This window comes from Lolium rigidum, chromosome 6, assembly GCF_022539505.1.
Source record: "Lolium rigidum isolate FL_2022 chromosome 6, APGP_CSIRO_Lrig_0.1, whole genome shotgun sequence".
NCBI lineage: Eukaryota > Viridiplantae > Streptophyta > Magnoliopsida > Poales > Poaceae > Lolium > Lolium rigidum.
Window position 1 is genome coordinate 6605010 of NC_061513.1, and position 18498 is coordinate 6623507.

The following is an 18498-nucleotide window of genomic DNA, read 5'->3' on the forward strand; positions in this document are numbered from 1 at the left end:
ACTGTGGTGTTGCTTGGCACATCAAGTGCCATTTTCAGGTCGGCCAAAAAACTTCTGATGAAGCCCGCAATGGACAGGGGGCTTTGAAAGATCTGCTCGTGTATGGCCTTCCGCCTCGCTTTCCAAATTGCCCACAGTGTGACAGTTGCTCGAACGAAATCCTCATGTGATAGTGTTTCTATCAAGAAGAAGAGCCAGTCTTTTGCATTGGCACAATTGTTGGTCGTTAAATGTTCAACTAGCTCCTCATCCATAAGTGCCCAGGTGCTGCTAGCCATATTGCAGTCCAAAAGGGAGTGACGCCATGAGTCTACGGGTACATGACATAAAGCACATGCACTGGTGTCAGACATACTGCGTCGGTACAAAGTTGTTCCTGTCGGTAGTGATTGGTGGGACAATCGCCAAAGAAAAACTCTGATTTTGGAGGGCACCTTTGTCTTCCATAGCATACTCCAGCTATTTTGATCATTCGAGCTTGAACCAGGACGGTCAGCTAGCCATGCCTCCCTTTCATTTTTTGTCTTCACCAATAATTTGTAAGCAGAACGGACTGAAAACACTCCGTTTTTCTCAAAATGCCATGCCCATTGATCATTGTGGCGGATCATGCCGAGAGGGATCGAGCGGATTACTTCCACGTCCATTGGTAAGAAGTGCGTTCGCAGACTCTGTACATTCCATTCCCTCGTCGCCTGATCAATCAACTGTGATACCAAGATAGGTGGTTGAGCAGTTTTTGCAGCTACAGGCCTACGCCTTGAGTCTCTCGGCAACCAATTATCCGACCATATCTTGGTATTATGTCCAGTACCTATCCTTTTGATAAGGCCCAGCTCGAGAACCTCTCTTCCTTCACTTATAGCTCTCCATATCTTCGATGGCCGTGGCCCTAGTTCAGCATTTAAAAAGTCGATATCAGGGTAATATATAGACTTCAGCACTCTTGCGCTCAGTGTATTAGGATTGATAAGGAGTCGCCAAGCTTGGCGAGCCAAAAGCGCTAAGTTGAATAGTTCCATATCTCTGAAACCCAAACCACCATCATGCTTGGGCTTTGTCATCTCTTCCCATGACACCCAATGTGGTTTCCTCTTCCCTTCTTTTGAACCCCACCAGAAGCTCCTAATAATGGAATTTATGTGTTCACACAGTCCCCTTGGGAGTTTGAAACACGACATTGAAAAGGTCGGTATAGCTTGGAGAACCGACTTTATTAGTATTCCTTTACCTCCGGCTGATAATATTAGTTCGATCCAACCCTGAACATTCTTCCAGATCCTATCCTTTATATACTTAAAGGCCTCATTGACTGAATTGCCCACATCCGTCGGCATCCCAAGATATTTTTCAGTCAAGGATTCATTAGTAACTTCCAGCAATAGCTTGATATCCCCACGGATTTGTTCGGAACAACCCTTACCAAAATGGATGGAAGATTTGTTCCTATTAACTCGTTGTCCAGACGCTTGACAATATGATTGTAATGTATTGTTCACCTCCACTGATACATCAATATTTGCCTTAAAGAAAAGCAAGCTGTCGTCTGCAAAAAGAAGATGATTGATCGGGGGTGCGGTAGGCGCCACTTTGATGCCCACTAAATTTTCTGAAATTCCCCTGCTCCTTAACAGGCAAGACAGACCTTCAGCTGCTAACAAAAACAAATAAGGTGAAATAGGGTCTCCTTGTCAGATTCCCCTTGTGGGTTTGAACTCATCTAACCGATGTCCATTGAACAAGACAGAAAAAGTCACCGTGGTTACCACTCTCATAATAGAAGCAACCCACTGTTGATTAAATCCCAATTTCAGCATCATTGCTTCCAAGTAATTCCACTCTATACGGTCATATGCTTTCATCATATCTAATTTTAAAGCACAGAATTGTTTGTCCCTTGGTCTCTTAACCTTCATAAAATGGAGGCATTCAAAAGCAGTTATTATATTGTCTGTGATGAGACGCCCTGGAACAAAAGCAGACTGCTCTTCCGAGATTATCTCTGGTAGGATTTCTTTGAGCCTATTTGCCTGGGCTTTTGTCACAATTTTCAGAGCTACATTACATAAGCTTATTGGCCGGAATTGTGCTAGTGTTGTGGGGTGAGGAACCTTCGGTATCAAAACTAAGACTGTCTGATTAATAAGCTCTGGTGACTCACCTCCATTTAGAACATTCATAACCGCTGATGTTAACTCCTTCCCGCATAGATCCCAGTGCTTCTGATAAAAATGTGCAGGCATACCATCAGGCCCTGGCGCCTTTGTTGGAAACATCTGAAAAAGAGCAATTTTAACCTCCTTTTCTGTGTACGGTAGTAACAACTGATCATTCATTTCTTGTGTGACTTTCCGCGGGACAGTGTTCAGAACGACATCCATATTCGATGTTCCTTCAGCCGAGTACAGGTTCTGGTAAAATGATGTAGTCATCGCACGCATCTCCGCTGCATCATCCGTTACCGTTCCATTGTCCCGCGTGAGCTGTTCCACACGATTTTTGCGGCGACGCATAGATGCTTTTTGATGAAAAAACTTCGTGTTATTGTTGCCTTCCCGCAACCAATGCACTCTAGATCTCTGAAGCCACATAATTTCCTCGCGGTGATTGAGCTCGACAACGCGATCACAGATTTTGATCTCTTCGTGATTTGGTCCCAGGCGATTAGGTTCAGACCTGAGCTCTGCTAGACGTGATGTGAGAGTATTAATTTCTCTTCTCACATGGCCGAAAATATCATTGCCCCACACCGCCAGATCACTTGACAGAGATGCGACCTTGGATGTGATCCCAGCCATAGTTGCTCCATTGGGTTTCTCCTTCCATTTCTCTTCCATAAAAACTCGAAAATCTGCATGTGTTTCCCACATGATTTCATACCGAAACTGTCTTGGACGGTCATCTCTGATGGTCCTCCAATCACGGTGCTCAAGCTCGAGTAGTATAGGGCTATGGTCTGATCTCACCGCTGTTAAGTGTCGAACCACCGCATCCGGGAAACAACCCCACCATTGCGTAGTGGCTAGAGCTCGATCAAGACGAACCCTTGTGTAGCTGCCGCCTCTGACCTTTTTCTCAAAGGTCCAATCTAGGCCAATGTAGCCTAGATCACAGAAACCACATACGTCAACAGCTTCACGGAATCCCCTCATCTGGGCTTCATCTCTTTCTCCTACACCGAAATGTTCTTCTTGACGAAGGACTTCATTGAAATCCCCCCCGCAGACCCATGGTAAATCTGATTCCGAGCGAAGGAATTTAAGCAAGTTCCATGTTTTATAACGCTCTTGGCGGATGGCCTCTCCATAGATGCACGTCAGCCGCCAATCTTCTTTATTCTGTTCATGAACAATCATGTCAATATGATACTGTGAATAATGAATTAATTCCATTGTAAGATTGTTATTCCAGTACATTGCAATGCCTCCCTTCCGGCCATCGCTACTAACAGCATAACAATTATCAAAACCAAGTGAACGAGCAAGATTTTTAACTCGGTTATTTTGGACTTGAGTTTCTAAAACACATAACACCGAGGGGCGATTTTGCGCCACAAGCGTGCACAACTCTCGAATTGTCGCATAATTGCCCAAACCGCGACAATTCCAGAACATGATACTCATTGTTCCCGGCGGTGCCCCTCGAGGGAGCCCGCCGATCTAGCAGCATCATCATCTTCTGTAGATTCTGAATCTCCTTTCTTCATCCTTTTTGTGTCACGTTTTGGTACTGGACTAGGAGGTGTAGTTCTAGCATCCACTTGGGTAACATTCCCGGGAGGATTCTCAAACTGGTTCACAAGCTGGCCTACTGTCCCCTGATTGTGGTCAGTTGGAGGTGGCACAGTTTGTTCTCGTAGTTTTTCCGCAATAGCTGATCGCTTTGAAATATCCCAGGTTTAGAGGCTATAAAATGAGAGAACACCAAAGTGTGCATTGCATTCATGCATAGAAAATCCGGGGGATTTTCGCGCTTTCAAATAAAACTTACCACAGTCACTGAAGTTTCACTTGACTTGCTTGGAATTGAAGTAGATCATCAAGTCAAGCGCTATAAACTTCACTTGTGATCTTTGTTAAAACCTTGTTTTGGGTAGAGATGATTTGATCTATGGATTAGATCAAATGGAATAATATTTACAACAACACATTCTTTAAGAATCAAACCCTAACTTATTAACACTTAAAAGTTAGCAACTACCTTTGTGTGTAAATTAATTCACTTCTAAACTTATTACCAAATAAGATAAACCACAGGGTCTAAAGTGCATAAAAGCCACACATTCTTATTTAAATCATAACTTATTAAGTATATGGAATATCATAAAACTAAATCCATTTACATTACGATTTATAGTTCAAACTATTTGAATAAAACTAACTATGAGCATTTTGAAACTCATATGATCATGCCTTGGTGAAATCAAACACCAACTATCCAAATTATAAATCAAGTCATAGATACTTGATGCCTAAATGTCATTTGGTGATTGTAAAGTTTATTCAACCATCTTCTTAAAACCATAGGAATAATTCTTCACATACAATTGTAACACAATTCCAACCTCATTACCAATAATATGAAACTTTAACCTTAATTAAAATGTGTGTGAACCTCAATATTGTTAAGCACCCTAGCAACAATTAAATGATATGTTCACCATGCACATGTGGTAAATTTTCAAATCATTTAAACAGAAATGGTTCCTAAATTATAAAAGAATGGAGATCAATATATTAACCATTCCATTTTAATTAAACCTCACAAAGTGTCACTCTAATCAAAATACAATATTTGTTTAAACAACAAAACCATGTAGTAAGCATGATTATCAAGTTATCTTGATACTCAAATAATTTAGTACCTGCAAAAACAAACAGAAATCAATTTGAATTCAAATATCAAATTCAAACCAGAATATAAAAACAGAAAATAGAAAAGAAAACAGAAAAATAGAGAGAGAGAAACTTACCTGGTGGACCGCAGCAGCCCAGCAGACCAGCCCACGTCGAGGCTCAGCAAAGGACCAGGAGCAGCCCAGCCCAAGCCAAATACCGATTCGGTGGCTTTAAAAATCGTGCGAGAATAAAACACGTCGTCGTCCTCGTCTCCGTGCACGACAGCGCTGCAACGCCAGTAGGCCACGACGTCCTCGTCGATAAGCTTGCCCGGACGTTGCCAGACCTCTCAGAACCACGCCCAACCTCTCTCGCGTCCGAGCTTATCCGCGGACGAGAAGATCCTTGCCAGCTAGAAGCTTCCAGAGACCGCCACCTCTTCGACCATGGTCGTCGCCGTGTCGAGGCCACAGGGCTTCCCTTGGCCTATAAATAGGTGGAGAGCATCGCCGTGCACGCCTTGTTCGCCTCCGCCACTCCATTGCTGCTCAGACACCTTCTATCTCTCACACGCATCCACTCTCTGTCGCCGGAGTCAAAGACGAAGCCGATGAAGGAGGCCACCCCAGCCTCCGGCGCGTGGTCCAGGAGGAGCACCTGGACTCAAGGAGCATATGGGAGGAGCCCAGCATCCAGGGGAGCCGTGTAGCGGATCAATTTCATCGATCCCTTCTGCAGCACATCGCCGGGAGATCTCCAATCGTCGCCGTCTCCGACAACAATCGACGTCGCCGACCACACCATCTTACTCGGGGTGAGTTTGCGCGCACAGTAGAACCTACTCTCGCTTCCTAGTATCATCCCTAGCTCGAGTTAGCCGTTTGGCCGGAGCAGCGCCGCCGCAGATGTCTTCTCCGGCGATGCTCCGGTGGGTATTTCGGTGAACCACCAACACCATCATGCTCAGTAGGTCATGGGGGTCCAGAAACATATAGTAGATCATCCCGGGGAGCCCTAAATCGGCGTCGCCGTCGCGTTCTGCCACGCCGTCGTCAAGCCGCCGGTGATGTCGACGTGGCAGTGGGACCGTTGACCACTTTGACTTGGTCAACTGCCAACGAGGCAGCTGACCTGGACCAGACCCCACATGTCTGTCTCTCAGACTAGAAACGAATCGGTATGTTTAGCCTTTTTGTTTAATTTCAAATTCCAGAAAATTGCAGAAACTTTGTAAAATCATAGAAAATTCATTTCAACTCAGAAAAATATGAATAATATATCAAACTACTCACAAAAATAAACTCTATTCAAATAAAATATAAAACAAAAATGTGTGTCAAAATAAAAATTCACTTATTTTTATCATTATTAATTATGTCTTTCTAATTGTTTAAAATGCAAATTGAATTCAATAATTAGTGAAGTTTCAAATTTAAATTTTAACTATTCAGTAACTAAGTAAAATGTTAGGATTAATTTTATTTACCATATTTGCATCAACTTAATTATTAGTGGTAATTCATAAACCCTAATTGCAAATTACTATTTTCTATTTTCTTTAAATAGTAATAACTCAAGAAAATATTATAAGCCAATATTATTTTGGTAAATCAAAACTTATTTACTTAAACATTCCTAAGTTAACAAATTAAATATTTTAAAACCTAATAACAATTATTAAACCATGATTCTTAATTAAAACCTAAATAGGAGTTGCCCTAATTATTAATTCTTGTGGAAGTTAATAAATGTCAAACCATTACTAATTATGCTTCAAAGTAATTAGTTACCACACCTATATTTCCAAGCATCATTTTAGGAGTTGTACCATAATTTAGAAACCCTAGTTTCAATTTGAGTAAGACCTTGATCCCATTATTTCATGTGATCATGTGAATTTCAACTTTACTTGTAGAACCTTAATAAGTAACCCATGAATGCATAATTATGATCCATTTGAAGGAGATATGCCCTAGAGGCAATAATAAAGTGGTTATTATTTATATCTTTATGTTTATGATAAATGTTTATATATCATGCTAGAATTGTATTAACCGAAACATTAGTACATGTGTGATATGTAGACAAACAAGAAGTCCCTAGTATGCCTCTTAAACTAGCTTGTTGATTAATGGATGATTAGTTTCATAATCATGAACATTGGATGTTATTAATAACAAGGTTATGTCATTGTGTGAATGATGTAATGGACACACCCAATTAAGCGTAGCATAAGATCTCGTCATTAAGTTATTTGCTATAAGCTTTCGATACATAGTTACCTAGTCCTTATGACCATGAGATCATGTAAATCACTTATACCGGAAAGGTACTTTGATTACACCAAACACCACTGCGTAAATGGGTGGCTATAAAGGTGGGATTAAGTATCCGGAAAGTATGAGTTGAGGCATATGGATCAACGGTGGGATTTGTCCATCCCGATGACGGATAGATATACTCTGGGCCCTCTCGGTGGAATGTCGTCTAATGTCTTGCAAGCATATGAATGAGTTCATAAGAGACCACATACCACGGTACGAGTAAAGAGTACTTGTCGGGAGACGAGGTTGAACAAGGTATAGAGTGATACCGAAGATCAAACCTCGGACAAGTAAAATATCGCGAGACAAAGGGAATTGGTAATATATGTGTATGGTTCATTCGATCACTAAAGTCATCGTTGAATATGTGGGAGCCATTATGGATCTCCGAGATCCCGCTATTGGTTATTGGTCGGAGTGAGTACTCAACCATGTCCGCATAGTTCTCGAACCGTAGGGTGACACACTTAAAGTTGGATGTTGAAATGGTAGTTCTTGAATTATGGAATGAAGTTCGAATATTTGTTCGGAGTCCGGATGAGATCCGGACATCACGAGGAGTTCGGAATGGTCCGGAGAATAAGATTCATATATAGGATGTCATTTTATGTGAAATAAAATGTCGCGGAAGGTTCTATGGAAGGTTCTAGAAGGTTCTAGAAAAGTCCGGAAGAAACCACCAAGGAAGGTGGAGTCCACAAGGGACTCCACCTCCATGGCCGGCCAGCCCTAGTGGGGGTGGAGTCCCAAGTGGACTCCACCATAGGGGGCCGGCCACCCCCACATGGGAGGTGGGAATCCCACCTTTGGGTGGGAGTCCTAGTTGGGCTAGGTTTGCCCCCTCCTATGGAAGGTTTTGGTTTCGGGTCTTATTCGAAGACTTGGACACCAACACTTGGGATCCACCTATATAATGAGGGGCCAAGGGAGGGGGCCGGCCACCCCAAGACCATAGCTTGGCCGCCCCCTTGAGTGGCCGGCCACCCTCTCCCAAACCCTAGCTTTGCTCCTCCACTTCATATTGTCCGGTTTGCTTAGCGAAGCTCCGCGGGACTTCTACACCGCCACCGACACCACGCCGTCGTCGCTGTCGGATTCAAGAGGAGCTACTACTTCCGCTGCCCGGCTGGAACGGGGAGGTGGACGTCGTCTTCATCAACAACCGAACGTGTGACCGAGTACGGAGGTGCTGCCCGTTCGTGGCGCCGGAACCGATCGTGATCAAGATCTTCTACGCGCTTTTGCAAGCGGCAAGTGATCGTCTACCGCAGCAACAAGAGCCTCATCTTGTAGGCTTTGGAATCTCTTCAAGGGTGAGACTCGATACCCCCTCGTTGCTACCGTCTTCTAGATTGCATCTTGGCTTGGATTGCGTGTTCGCGGTAGGAAAATTTTTGTTTTCTATGCAACGTTATCCTACGGTGGTATCGAGCCGTGTCTATGCATAGATGGTTGCACGAGTAGAACACAATGGTTTGTGGGCGTTGATGCTCTTGTTATCTTTAGTTTGAGTACTTTGCATCTTTATGGCATAGTGGGATGAAGCGGCTCGGACTAACTTTACATGACCGCGTTCATGAGACTTGTTCCTCGTTCGACATGCAACTTGTATTGCATAAGAGGCTTTGCGGGTGTCTGTCTCTCTTACTATAGTAAAGATTCAATTTACTCTTCTATTGAAAACATTAGTATCAACGTTGTGGTTCATGTTCGTAGGTAGATTAGATCTCTCTCGAAAACCCTAAACCACGTAAAATATGCAAACCAAATTAGAGACGTCTAACTTGTTTTTGCGGGGTTTGGTGATGTGATATGGCCATGATATGATGATGAATATGTATGAGATGATCATTATTGTATTGTGGCAACCGGCGGGAGCCTTATGGTTGTCTTTAAATTTCATGTTGAGTAGTATTTCAAAGTAGTTGTAATAGTTGCTACATGGAGGACAAACATGAAGACGGTGCCATTGACCTTGGTGCTACGCCGACGATGATGGAGATCATGCCCGAAGATGATGGAGATCATATCCGTGCTTTGGAGATGAAGATCAAAGGCACAAGAACAAAAGGGCCATATCATATCACATATGAGCTGCATGTGATGTTAATCCTTTTTATGCATCTTATTTTGCTTAGATCGCGACGGTAGCATTATAAGATGATCCCTCACTAAAATCTCAAGATAATAAAGTGTTCATCCTTAGTAGCACCGTTATTAAGTCTTATCGTTTCGAAGCATCTCGTGATGATCGGGTGTGATAGATTCGATAAGTACATACAACGGGTGCAAGACGATTTTGCACATGCGGATACTAAGGTGGCCTTGACGAGCCTAGCATGTACAGACATGGTCTCGGAACACGTGATACCGAAAGGTAGAGCATGAATCATATGGTTGATATGATGAACACTATGAGTGTTCGCCATTGAAATCACACCTTTTCTCGTGATGATCGGGTTTAGGTGCGGTGGATTTGGTTCGTGTGATCACTAAGACAATGCGAGGGATATTGTTTTGAGTGGGAGTTCACCTAGGGTTTTAATTATGTTGAATTAAAATTTGAACTCAATTTGTCATAAACTTAGTCTAAACTATTGCAAATATATGTTGTAGAGATGGCGTCCTCAATCAATTTTAATCAGTTCCTAGAGAAAGAGAAACTTAAGAGCAACGGTAGCAACTTCACCGACTGGTTCCAGTCATGTGAGGATCTTCCTCTACGGCGGAAATACTGCAATTTGTGCTTGATGCACCGCTAGGTGACCCTCTCCGAGAAGATGAATCCGATGAAGTAAAAGCTGTTTACGCAACTCGGAAAACTCGGTACTCTCAAGTTCGAGTGTGCCATCCTGTGCGGTGCTGGAATCCGATCTTCAAAAACGTTTTGAGCACCATGATCCTCATGAGTTGATGAATGAGCTGAAAGCTATATTCGAGACTCATGCGGCGATGGAATGCTATGAAGCATCGAAACATTTCTTCGGTTGTATGATGGAAGAAGGCAGCTCCGTTAGTGAGCACATGCTCGCCATGACCGGGCATGCAAAGAAACTCGGTGACTTGGGAATAGTGATTCCTAACGGAGCAGGGATTAATCGTGTCCTTCAATCACTGCCACCAAGTTACAAGAACTTTGTGATGAACTACAATATGCGAGAACATGAACAAGGAGTTACCGAACTCTTTGGCATGCTAAAAGCTGCTGAGATTGAGATCAAGAAAGAGCACCAAGTGTTGATGGTCAACAAGACCACCGGTTTCAAGAAACGAGGGCAAGTCTAAGGGAAAATTCAAGAAGGGTGGCAAGAAAGCTGCCACGCCTCCTATGAAACCTAAGAACGGCCCTAAGCACGATGCTTGAGTGCTATTACTGCAAGGAGAAGGGACAACTGGAAGCGTAATTGCTCCAAGTATCCGGCTGATCTAAAGAGCGGCCTTGTCAAGAAGAAGAAAGAAGGTATATCCGATATACATGTTATAGATGTTTATCTCACTAGTTCTCGTTCTAGTACACGGGTATTTGATGCTTGGTTCGGTTGCTCATATTTGTAACTCGAAACGGGAACTAAAGAATAAACGACAACTGCTGAAAGATGAAGTGACGATGCGCGTTGGAAACGGATCCAAGGTCAATGTGATCGCAGTCGGGACACTTCCTCTACATCTACCTTCGGGATTAGTTTTAAGCCTAAATAATTGTTATTATGTACCTGCGTTGAGCATGAACATTATATCTGGATCTTGTTTAATGCAAGACGGTTATTCATTCAAGTCTGAGAATAATGGTTGTTCTATTTTTATGAATAATATCTTTTATGGTCGAGCACCACAAAAGAATGGCTTATTTCTGTTAGATCTCGATAGTAGTGATACACATATACATAACATTGATGCTAAGCGAATTAAACTAAATGATAATTCTACTTATATGTGGCACTGTCGTCTTGGTCATATTGGAGTGAAACGCATGAAGAAACTCCATGCTGATGGATTACTTGAATCACTTGACTTTGAGTCACTTGATAGATGCGAAGCATGTCTAATGGGAAAAATGACAAAGACTCCATTCTCGGTATGATGGAGCGAGCTGCGACTTATTGGAAATCATACATACCGATGTATGTGGACCAATGAGCGTAGCATCGCGCGGTGGTTATCGTTATGTTCTAACCTTCACGGATGATCCGAGTAGATATGGGTATATCTATTTCATGAAACATAAATCCGAAACTTTCGAGAAGTTTAAGGAATTTCAAGGTGAAGTAGAAAATCAACGTAACAAGAAGATCAAATTTCTACGATCCGATCGTGGAGGTGAATATCTGAGTTATGAGTTTGGCATGCATTTAAAGAAATGCGGAATACTTTCACAATTGACACCGCCGGGAACACCTCAACGAAACGGTGTGTCCGAACGTCGTAATCGAACTCTCTTAGATATGGTTCGTAGTATGATGTCTCTTACTGATTTGCCGTTATCATTTTGGAGTTATGCATTAGAGACAGCCGCATTCACTTTAAATAGAGCACCATCAAAATCCGTAGAAACGACACCGTATGAATTATGGTTTAATAAGAAACCTAAGTTGTCGTTCCTGAAAGTTTGGGGTTGCGAAGCCTATGTAAAGAAGTTACAACCGGACAAGCTAGAACCCAAAGCGGAGAAATGCGTCTTCATAGGTTATCCTAAGGAAACTATAGGATACACTTTCTATCACGGATCCGAAGGCAAAATCTTTGTTGCTAAGAACGGAACCTTTCTTGAGAAAGAATTTCTCACTAAAGAAGTGATTTGGAAGAAAAGTAGAACTCGATGAGATTGATGAATCTATACTCGTTGATCGAAGTAGCGCGATGCGGAAGTTGTACTGTACCGCCTACACCGGCAACGAGAGGAAGCTAATGATAATGATCATGAAACTTCGAACGAGGAAACTACTGAACCTCGCGGATCGACAAGGGAACGTGCCACTCTGATTGGTATGATCCTTGTCTAAATGTCATGATTGTGGATAACAATGATGAGGACCACTGCGACGTATGAAGAAGCGATGATGAGCCCAGATTCCAATAAATGGCAAGAAGCCATGAAATCCGAAATGGGATCCATGTATGATAACAAAGTATGGACTTTGGTAGACTTACACGATAGCCGAAAGGCATGTCGAAAATAAATGGATCTTCAAGAGAAAAACGGATGCTTGATGGTAATATTACTTGTCTATAAAGCTCGACTTGTCGCAAAGGGTTTCAGACAAATTCAAGGAGTTGACTACGATGAGACTTTCTCACACCGTAGCGAAGCTGAAATGCTGTGAGGATTTTGTTAGCAATAGCTGCATTTTTCGATTATGAGATTTGGCGAGATGGATGTCAAAACGGCGTTCCTTAATGGAGACATTGAGGAAGAGTTGTATATGGTACAACCCAAAGGTTTTGTCGATCCTAAAAATGCTGACAAAGTATGCAAACTTCAGCGTTCAATCTATGGATTTGAAGCAAGCATCGAGAAGTTGGAACCGACGCTTTGATAAGGTGATCAAAGACTTCGGGTTTATACGGTGTCATGGAGAGGCCTGTATTTACAAGAAAGTGAGTGGGAGCTACGTAGCATTCCCGATATTATATGTAGATGACATATTATTGATCGGGAATGATATAGAACTATTAAGCGATGTTAAGGGTTATTTGAATAATAGTTTTTCAATGAAAGACCTTGGTGAAGCATCGTATATATTAGGCATCAAGATTTATAGAGATAGATCAAGACGTCTAATAGGGCTATCACATAGTACATATCTGGACAAGATTCTAAAGAAGTTTAGAATGGACGAAAGTAAGAAAGGGTTCTTACCTATGTTACCAGGCAAGGTATTGAGTAAAACTCAAGGACCAGGCTACGGCGAGAAGAAAGAGAAAGGATGTGTAACATCCCCTATGCCTCGGCGAGTAGGATCTATCATGTATGCCATGCTATGTACTAGACCGGATATAGCACATGCTGTTAGTTTGACTAGCAGATATCAAAGTGATCCAGGAATGGAACACTGGACAGCGGTCAAGAATATCCTGAAATACTTGAAAAGAACTAAGGATATGTTTCTTTGTTATGGAGGTGACCAAGAGCTCGTTGTAAACGGTTACACCGATGCAAGTTGGAACACTGATCCTGATGACTCTAAGTCACAATCTGGGTACGTGTTTATATTGAATGGTGTCTGCGAGTAAGCTGGGCAAGCTCGAAGCGGTGCACGGTGGCGAAGTCTTCAACAGAATCGGAGTACATAGCGGCTTCGGAGGCTTCATCGAAGCGGTATGGATGAAGAGGTTCATTGTAGAGCTCGGTGTGGTTCCGAGTGCATTGGACCCATTAATCATCTATTGTGATAACATGGGTGCCATCGCCAATGCACAAGAGCCAAGATCACACAAGAGGCTGAAGCATATCAAGCTGCGTTACCACTCGATTCACGAGTACATCGAAGATGGAGAAGTAAAGATTTGCAAAGTACACACCGATCCGAATGTAGCGGATCCAGTTGACTAAAGCTCTCCCTAGGGCAAAGCATGACCAACACCAGAATGCCATGGGTGTTAGGTATATTACAATGTAATCTAGATTATTGACTCTAGTGCAAGTGGGAGGTCGAAGGAGATATGCCCTAGAGGCAATAATAAAGTGGTTATTATTTATATCTTTATGTTTATGATAAATGTTTATATATCATGCTAGAATTGTATTAACAGAAACATTAGTACATGTGTGATATGTAGACAAACAAGAAGTCCCTAGTATGCCTCTTAAACTAGCTTGTTGATTAATGGATGATTAGTTTCATAATCATGAACATTGGATGTTATTAATAACAAGGTTATGTCATTGTGTGAATGATGTAATGGACACACCCAATTAAGCGTAGCATAAGATCTCGTCATTAAGTTATTTGCTATAAGCTTTCGATACATAGTTACCTAGTCCTTATGACCATGAGATCATGTAAATCACTTATACCGGAAAGGTACTTTGATTACACCAAACACCACTGCGTAAATGGGTGGCTATAAAGGTGGGATTAAGTATCCGGAAAGTATGAGTTGAGGCATATGGATCAACGGTGGGATTTGTCCATCCCGATGACGGATAGATATACTCTGGGCCCTCTCGGTGGAATGTCGTCTAATGTCTTGCAAGCATATGAATGAGTTCATAAGAGACCACATACCACGGTACGAGTAAAGAGTACTTGTCGGGGAGACGAGGTTGAACAAGGTATAGAGTGATACCGAAGATCAAACCTCGGACAAGTAAAATATCGCGAGACAAAGGGAATTGGTAATATATGTGTATGGTTCATTCGATCACTAAAGTCATCGTTGAATATGTGGGAGCCATTATGGATCTCCGGATCCCGCTATTGGTTATTGGTCGGAGTGAGTACTCAACCATGTCCGCATAGTTCTCGAGGCGTAGGGTGACACACTTAAAGTTGGATGTTGAAATGGTAGTTCTTGAATTATGGAATGAAGTTCGAATATTTGTTCGGAGTCCCGGATGAGATCCGGACATCACGAGGAGTTCCGGAATGGTCCGGAGAATAAGATTCATATATAGGATGTCATTTTATGTGAAATAAAATGTCGCGGAAGGTTCTATGGAAGGTTCTAGAAGGTTCTAGAAAAGTCCGGAAGAAACCACCAAGGAAGGTGGAGTCCACAAGGGACTCCACCTCCATGGCCGGCCAGCCCTAGTGGGGGTGGAGTCCCAAGTGGACTCCACCATAGGGGGCCGGCCACCCCCACATGGGAGGTGGGAATCCCACCTTTGGGTGGGAGTCCTAGTTGGGCTAGGTTTGCCCCCTCCTATGGAAGGTTTTGGTTTCGGGTCTTATTCGAAGACTTGGACACCAACACTTGGGATCCACCTATATAATGAGGGGCCAAGGGAGGGGGCCGGCCACCCCAAGACCATAGCTTGGCCGCCCCCTTTGAGTGGCCGGCCACCCCCTCCCAAACCCTAGCTTTGCTCCTCCACTTCATATTGTCCGGTTTGCTTAGCGAAGCTCCGCCGGACTTCTACACCGCCACCGAGCACCACGCCGTCGTGCTTTGTCGGATTCAAGAGGAGCTACTACTTCCGCTGCCCGCTGGAACGGGGAGGTGGACGTCGTCTTCATCAACAACCGAACGTGTGACCGAGTACGGAGGTGCTGCCCGTTCGTGGCGCGGAACCGATCGTGATCAAGATCTTCTACGCGCTTTTGCAAGCGGCAAGTGATCGTCTACCGCAGCAACAAGAGCCTCATCTTGTAGGCTTTGGAATCTCTTCAAGGGTGAGACTCGATACCCCCTCGTTGCTACCGTCTTCTAGATTGCATCTTGGCTTGGATTGCGTGTTCGCGGTAGGAAAATTTTTGTTTTCTATGCAACGTTATCCTACACCATTAGCATAAACCAAGTCACATGAGATTATCATTTCATGTTCCTATTCTTAATTAAAACCTATATGATTCACTAATGTCACCTAGGTAGAAACCCTAACTTGTTAATTGAATTAGTACCATTGATCACCACTCCTATATACCATACCATTAAGATCAACCTCAATCATTAAACCCTAGTAGAACTATAATGATGAACCTTAGTACCAACCTTATGTAGTAATTCACAACACATGCTTCTATTCCACTAAACCTTACTTAGGAAATGATAAGCCACTTAGCTTAGAAACCATTAGAGATTATTTAGTAAAGCAAATGTGAAGCCATAGTAAAACTAATAGCAAACCTATAGAACTATCTTAATAACCATCCTTTAATATGGTGTATATGGGAAACCATGGTAATAACCCTATCAATACTTGCTACATATAAACCCATTCTACTTAAAGAACCCAACTAGTTCCTATTAGTGAACTAAATGAATCCAATAGTAAACCCTAGAAAGCCATAGCTCCTATGTATAGTAGTTCATCTTCTTATTTAATCTGTTCTTCAAAAGTTATTCTTTTGAAGTACAAATGTTAATAAAACCATAGAAGCCATAGTTCTTATTTGAAATACTTGCTAGTTCTTAATTAACATGTTCTTCAAAAGTTATTCTTTTGAAGTATAATATAAATAATCATCAACCATGTCTGTAGAACTTAAAATTGACCATTGTTCTTTACATATTGTTCCACCACTATTCTTTATGTGTGTACTTGTTATGATGTCTTATATCACTTGATTATGATGCTAATATAACCAAACCCTAATAAGAACCTTGTTTGAGAACCATTCTAAAAGTGCAACACACCCTAAAGAAATCTTTACAACTCATCAATCTTAAATCATCGGGATTAGGTTACGCTCGGGACGATTGCATCTCATACTATGCATTATAGCATTTTTGCCAGTTCTTTAAACATTGTCCTTACCGGACGATGATGGTATTTTAGCATTTGGAGTTCTCACGTATCGAAGCTTTTGCTGCATAATCTTGCGAGTCAAGAAAGGCAAGTTCATCGCTTGCTCATGTCATTTGATTATTTTTACCAAACTATATGCAAAGTACTATACTTATCACTCATGCATTGAAAAGCAAATATTATTTTACAATTATGAATGTGACTATGTGGTGGGCAATGGAACCATGGTATGTGTTGATATGGTGGAGGTTCCATTGCATGGGTTATATCACCCTAGGATTAATTACCAATGCCGTCCAGTGATTCTAGCGCCGTACATATCGCGTTATCCATAAGATCTATAATGGCTGCGGGAAGTCAGTTGTATCTTTTCCTTTACGCACGCCAACGGATCGGAGAGCCGGTGGGGTCTTGGAGGCACTGCCGCAATAGGTTGGGAAATCCTTTTAAATCCCCATCCATTAGTGATGATAAGCTCTACGATCTATGATGGATTGTCCGGAGTACACCATGAGTAAAGCCGTATTATCGGGGAAGTCTGCGGAGGTGTACGGTTGGACAAAAGGGTGGGTTTGCGGGGTCGCGGAGAAGGCGGTGATTGGCTTGGATCTTATCGCGGGCCTCACACCAAAGGAAGTGTGGACGGGGACATACTCTCGGCCGGCAACATGGTTAAGATCTCTTGTGGGGTAAAGTAACGCACCTCTGCGAGAGGGTATCAAGAATTGTGATTTGTCACTCCTTGTTCGGGAAGGGAGCTGCGAACGCGGCAGGAAAGGAACTCCACGAAGTTCTAGTCAACTCTGTGAAGGCTGACGGGCATAGTTTTCGGAATAAAATAAACCTTTTGAAGAAATGTTTATGAAAACTTGCATTGGCCTATGACTTTCTGGTCTATGGCTGTAGCTAGTGCATGATACACCTATTTCCTAATATGAACTTGTTGAGTACGCTCGTACTCATCCCACTCTTAAATCCCCTTCTTAGATCAAGGCACCGAAAGAGAAACTACCGTGGAACTCGAAGACAAAGGAGTCAACTGCAACAAGATAAAGAATCCAATCAAAGAAGTCAATGGAGTCAACTTCTGCATCAGCTAGAGTGGAAACTTAGACTAGTAATAGAAGGGAACCTTTCCCTAATCATAGCACCTAAGTAGCTAGATTTCTATAGCAAGCCAAGTAGCTCTTAAGCTTGAGTTAGCAATCAGATAGACTACGAGTCGTTCTTCTGGAGCTTTATTTGAAGTTTTACCTCACTGTAAAGTAGGAGGCTATGTTGATCTTATGTAAACAGTTTGTGTGTACTTCTATAGACATACCTTGGACTCGCATATGTTTCTGTTGTACCACTCTGAGAGATGTAATATGAGTGGAACGGTGTTTCACTTGTGTTATGTCAACGACTTGTGTACTACACCATGCAGTGGTACGCTGGGTCACCGCACGCTTGCGGTTCAGTTCCGCCTCCTCCATATCTGCATCCAGATCGACCTCCTTCCTTTCGGTGCCATCACGTTCACTTTCTTGTCCAAAACCCCTCCCCCATGTTCTGCCTCCACGACCTACACTGCGTCCTGTCCACGCCCCCCCAAAGGCCTTGATCTGCCACGCCAAGCTGGGTCTGCTAGCTGAGAGCTGTACGTCAAATCCTCAGGTCGATGAAGGCCATCACCATGCTCCTTATATGTGTGGCCAAGGTGGCCACAAAGACCACACCAGTGAGGTATGCGTTCATATTGGACGGGGAATATTTCTCTCTTTCCAGCTCTAATCAGCGAAGTTGCCTTTTTCAGAGGCTTTCTTACATCTATGTTTATTCTCACCCGGTGAAAGTTTCCCACATGATCAGTTGAGTCTGGCTCAACACAAACGAAATCACCCACCTTCCCTGCCAGTTTGCTAACTAGCGGTTTATACCCCAGTGG